Source organism: Silene latifolia, chromosome X, assembly GCF_048544455.1.
Source record: "Silene latifolia isolate original U9 population chromosome X, ASM4854445v1, whole genome shotgun sequence".
In the NCBI taxonomy this organism is placed as follows: Eukaryota; Viridiplantae; Streptophyta; class Magnoliopsida; order Caryophyllales; family Caryophyllaceae; genus Silene; species Silene latifolia.
The window spans coordinates 133,562,495-133,567,877 of record NC_133537.1 but is presented as its reverse complement, the minus strand read 5'-3'; the positions used below and the strand labels follow the sequence as shown (position 1 = coordinate 133,567,877).

General features: G+C 39.2%; 2 non-coding genes across 2 annotated transcripts; one reads left to right on the top strand and one right to left on the bottom strand.

Annotated features, from left to right (window-relative positions):
* Window positions 1-965: 965 nt before the first annotated feature.
* LOC141624462 (small nucleolar RNA R71) lies at window positions 966-1,072 on the top strand. The gene has a single exon (XR_012534268.1). It is a non-coding gene; the product is annotated as a small nucleolar RNA R71 (small nucleolar RNA).
* Window positions 1,073-4,925: 3,853 nt separating this feature from the next.
* Window positions 4,926-5,032, bottom strand: LOC141624030 (small nucleolar RNA R71). The gene has a single exon (XR_012533841.1). It is a non-coding gene; the product is annotated as a small nucleolar RNA R71 (small nucleolar RNA).
* Window positions 5,033-5,383: the final 351 nt, after the last annotated feature.

Here is a 5,383-nt window from a genome sequence, read left to right as displayed (position 1 = left end):
CCATCTATGGAGTTTTGCACCATTTCTTCCTTATCACTAGCTTCGACAACTTCATCCTCAACTTGCTTCCTTGGTGCTTCATACCTTGTACCACTTCTCAAGTGAATGGCACTAACCGTTTCATGTCTTGGGGGATTACTTTGAGGTGGTAATTGCCCCTTTTGTCTTTGTGAGCTTGAAGATGCTAGTTGAGTCAATTATGTTTCCAAATCTTGGTGTGAGCTAGGATGTTGTTGATGGTGGTTTACTTTGCTTGGCTATCTTTTTGCATTTGAGTGAAAAATTCTTGTTGATTCTTTTGCATTTGGAGGACCGCTTTTTGGACATCAAAACCTTGGTCATTTTGGTGATTGTATGGATTTTGATTTTGGTAACCTTGGTTTTGATTGTAAAAGGGTCTTTGATTTTGGTTTCTCATGGGTGGTGGAGTGTATGTTGTTTGAGGGTTTTGAACATTTTGGCTTTTGTATGAGAGATTTGGATGGAATTTGGTGTTTTCATTGTAATAGTTGGAATAAGGGGTACCACTCTTGTATGCTTGGAAAGCATTCACTTGTTCATTTGTTCCCCTACATTCACTTTGGTCATGTCCCAAAGTTCCACAATTCTCACATATCCCACTTGGGATTGATGAGGATGCCGTCATGGCATTAACATGATGCTTTGGTGATTTTGAGACTTCTTCAAGTCTAGCAATAGCTTTTTCAAACTTCAAATTGATTGTGTCAATATGAGCACTAAGTTGAGCACCCAATTGAGTAACGGAGTCCACTTCATGCTTTCCTCCTCTAGTAGCCTTGCGAGGTCTACTATATTGTGAGTTATGGACCGCCATTTCCTCAATCTTGTTCCATGTTTGATTGTCATCAACTTCGGTGAACATTCCATTTGATCCCATGTTGAGAATGTTCCTTGAATCTTCATATAAACCGTTCCAAAATTGTTGTACCAAGAACCATTCGCTAAGTCCATGGTGAGCACATGAGCGATAAATTCCCTTGAACCGCTCCCAAGCTTCATACAAATATTCTTCATCCCTTTGCTTAAAACCCGTAATTTGAGCTCTTAGCATGTTAGTCTTTTCCGGTGGGTAGAATTTTTTGTAGAAAGCTAGAGCCAACTTCTTCCAAGAATCTATTCCGAGGGTGGCCTTGTCAAGGCCCTTCAACCATTGTTTCGCGGTGCCGATTAGAGAAAAAGGAAATAAGACCCATCTAATTTGGTCTTGAGTCACACCGGTTTGAGAGATTGCATCGCAATAGTCGCAAAAGGTTTCCATATGAGAATGAGGGTCTTTACTAGGCATCCCCCCAAATTGGCTCCTTTCGACTAATTGAATAAAGGCGGATTTGGCAATAAAATTTCCGGTTAGATGTTGTGGTGTAGGAGTACCATTGGGTAGGTTCTCCTCGGTGGGTACGGAGTGTGACGAGAATTTAGGCATTGTAGGTTGATTTTGTGGGGTATTGTGTAATGGGTTCTCCTCTCCTTCTATTGCGAAAGGGTTGATGAACTCACTAGTTGGTTGAATAACTTCACTAATACCTCTCAAATTCCTCCTAGCAAATCTACTATTGTTCGTCAAGGTTCTTTCAATTTCAAGGTCAAAAGGTAACAAATCACCTTGTGACCTTCTAGACATGCAAAATATCAAACAAATCGGAAACAATTAGAACAAACCTTGAGGAGGTTTACTTCCCCAAGGCAAAGAAAGACACAACTAATAACAATAAAAGGGAAATCTAAATCAAGTAAACACCGTCCCCGGCAACGGCGCCATTTTTGATCGGTCCGTTTCTTGTTCACAATTAAAGGTGTGGTCGTTGGGTCACGTCCGAATCAAAACACAATTTATAGCTTCACAAACAACTCTACAATTAGTAAAGAGGCAAGTAATGGTCGGATCCCAAGGGACGGGTATTGAGATAAGATTTCTATTGAAACTAGTGGTGTCTTAGGGGTGTCACAATTTGCGTTGATGTAGAAGGTCACTAACTAAAATAGCAATGAAAATAAACAAGCAAGATGAATTAAAAGGGGTGTAAACAATTGATTAAAAAGCACTAGGGTGTCATGGGATCATAGTGGAATCATGGGAATTGATCATACAAACATGTTCTCAAATTATAAGCAAGCAATTATTGTTGTGATGGATTGAGTTGGGTTATATCTTACAATCCTAGGAAAGTTTGGGTCCCGGAGCCGAATCGATTAGATTGTACAACACCTACAAGTCGACTTAATCTTCCCTACTCAACAACATGCATGGTCTAATGAGACTCGAGTTGGGTTATGTCTTACAAGTCTCATTGAAAAGATAGGAGATGGTGGTAAATGCAAGGATTCATAGTCTTAGCATTTCATCAAATATAACATGTGCATGAGTTGAGATCAAAACAAGCAAGCAAATAAAACATGAAAGCATGTTAATTTAAGCATGAATCATTCCCCATGTTGGTTTCCCCTAATCACCCATTAACCCTACCTAAGAGACTACTCACTCATTATCATGTTGATCATGCTAGCAAGGTTGTCAATCATACCAACAAAATGAAACATGATGAATAAATGAAAGTAATTAACAATAATTAAAAAAGGATTAAGAGAATTATACCTACTAATGATTCCAATAATAAAGCAAAGATAAAAGAAGTACTTGAATGCTTGATTGAGAGGTTGTCAATCTCCCAATAATAACCCAAATAATCTTCAATTACCCAAAATAAAGGATGAACAAAAGAGAGATTAAGGAAATAAAACTTGTATTAGAACTTGATTAATTATTGATTACAAAACTAAAGAGAGATTTGATTGATATTAACTACTCTAATTGTTGATAAGAAGAACATGCTCTTCTAATTAGACTAATGGGGTATTTATAGTGGAAATTAGGGGGATGCATTAGGGTTAACTAAGGGCTAAACTAGTAATTACACTTTTTAGATTGAGTAGGGAGGAGCCGGTATTTTCCGAAGGAAGGGCTTCTTTCTTTGTAGCTTGGAGAAGAGGAAATCGCGCTGTAGAGGAATCCGAGCGGATTAGGGTCGGGACGGGCGGATTCTGGCGATGGAACCCGAGCGGATTCAAGAGAATCCGGGCGGATTGTGGTGATGGAATCCGAGCGTCTTGGTGGGAAACCGCACGGATTGTGCAGGTGGAGGACGGCCGGATTGTAGACAATCCGCACGGATTGTGCCTCAGCAAGACATCTTCTTCTTTTCTTACCTTTTCTTCATAAATTCCTTGGGGATTTCCTTGGGGACTCAAGGATCCTTTCCCAACATTGCTCATCTACTATCATATGTACAAAGGCCTTCTAATCTTGTCTCTCCTTCATGCTTGGTCATTGAATTAGATCAATTTAGTCTCGTTTTGCCATGAAAATGCAAGATTCTTACTCCTTTCCTACCAAGGGATCAAAATCACAAAGAATATGCAAAACAAAGAACTGAAGATAAGAAATGACCCAAATATGCACTAAAAAGTATGGGAACAAGGCTAATTAGGGGGCTAAATATGCGCTAAATATGGTCACATCAGTGATTAGGGGAAACCAACATGGGGGATGATTCATGCTTAAATTAATATGCTTTCATAGTTTATTTGCTTGCTTGTTGTGATCACAACTTATGCACATATTATGTTTTATGAAATGTGAGCATATGAATCCTTGCATTTTTTACCCATCACCTACCTTTTCAATGAGACTTGTAAGATATAAACCAACTTGAGTCTCATTAGACCATACATATTGTTGAGTAGGGAAGATTAAGTCGACTTGTAGGTGTTGTACAATCTAATCGATTCGGCTCCAGGACCCAAACTTTCCTAGGATTGTAAGATATAAACCAACTCGATCCATCACAACAATAATTGCCTGCTTATAACTTGAGAATATGTTTGTATGATCAATTTCCATGAATCCCCTATGACCCTATGACACCCTAGTGCCTTTTATCAATTGTTTACATCCCTTTTATTTCATCTTGCTTGTTTACTTTCATTGCTTTTTAGTTTAGTGATCTTCTACATCAAACCCCAACTGTGACACCCCTTAGACACCATTAGTTACAATAGAAATCTCATCTCAATTCCCGTCCCTTGGGATCCGACATTTACTTGCCTCTTTACTAATTGTAGAGTTGTTTGTGAAGTTATAAATTGTGTTTTGGTCTAGGTGCTCCTAACGACAAGTAACCGAAAAATATAGTCCGACCAAAAATGGCGCCGTTGCCGGGGACGGTGTTAACTTGATTTAGATTTTCTGATATTGTTATTAGTTGTGTCTTTCTTTGCCTTGGGGAAATAAAACTCCTCAGAGTTTGTTCTAATTGTTTTCGAGTTGTTTGATATTTTGCATGTCTAGAAGGTCACAAGGTGACTTGTTACCCATTGATCATGAAATTGAAAGGACTTTGACAACCAATAGAAGACTTGCTAGGAGAACTTTGAGAGGTATTGGTGAGGTTGTAGATATTCAACCAAATACTATTGAGTTCATCAACCCTTTTGCAAAAGAAGGTGAGGAGAACCCAACACAAAATCAACCCACAATGCCTAAGTTTTCATCACATTTCGTACCCACCGAGGAGAACCTACCCAATGGTACTCCCACACCACAACATCTAACCGGAAATTTTATTGCCAAATCCGCATTTATCCAATTAGTCGAAAGAAGCCAATTTGGGGGGATGCCTAGTGAAGACCCTCATTCTCATATGGAGAGTTTTTGTGACTATTGTGATGCGATTTCTCAAACCGGTGTAACTCAAGACCAAATTCGATGGGTCTTATTTCCTTTTTCTCTAATTGGCACCGCAAAACAATGGTTGAAAGGCCTGATAAGGCTACTCTCGGAATTGATTCTTGGAAAAAAGTTGGGTCTAGCTTTCTACAAAAAGTTCTATCCACCGGAAAAGACAAACATGCTAAGAGCTCAAATTACGGGCTTTAAGCAAAGGGATGAAGAATCTTTGTATGAAGCTTGGGAGCGATTCAAGGGAATTTGTCGCTCATGTCCTCACCATGGACTTAGCGAGTGGTTCTTGGTACAACAATTTTGGAACGGTCTTTATGAAGATTCAAGGAACATTCTCAACATGGGATCAAATGGAATGTTCACCGAAGTTGATGACAATCAAACTTGGAACAAAATTGAGGAAATGGCGGTCCATAACTCACAATATAGTAGACCTCGCAAGGCTACTAGAGGAGGAAAGCATGAAGTGGACTCCATTACTCAATTGGGTGCTCAACTTAGTGCTCACATTGATACCATCAATTTGAAGTTTGAAAAAGCTATGGCTAGACTTGAAGAAGCCTCAAAATCACCAAAGCATCATGTTAATGCCATGACGGCATCTTCATCAATCCCAAGTGGGAT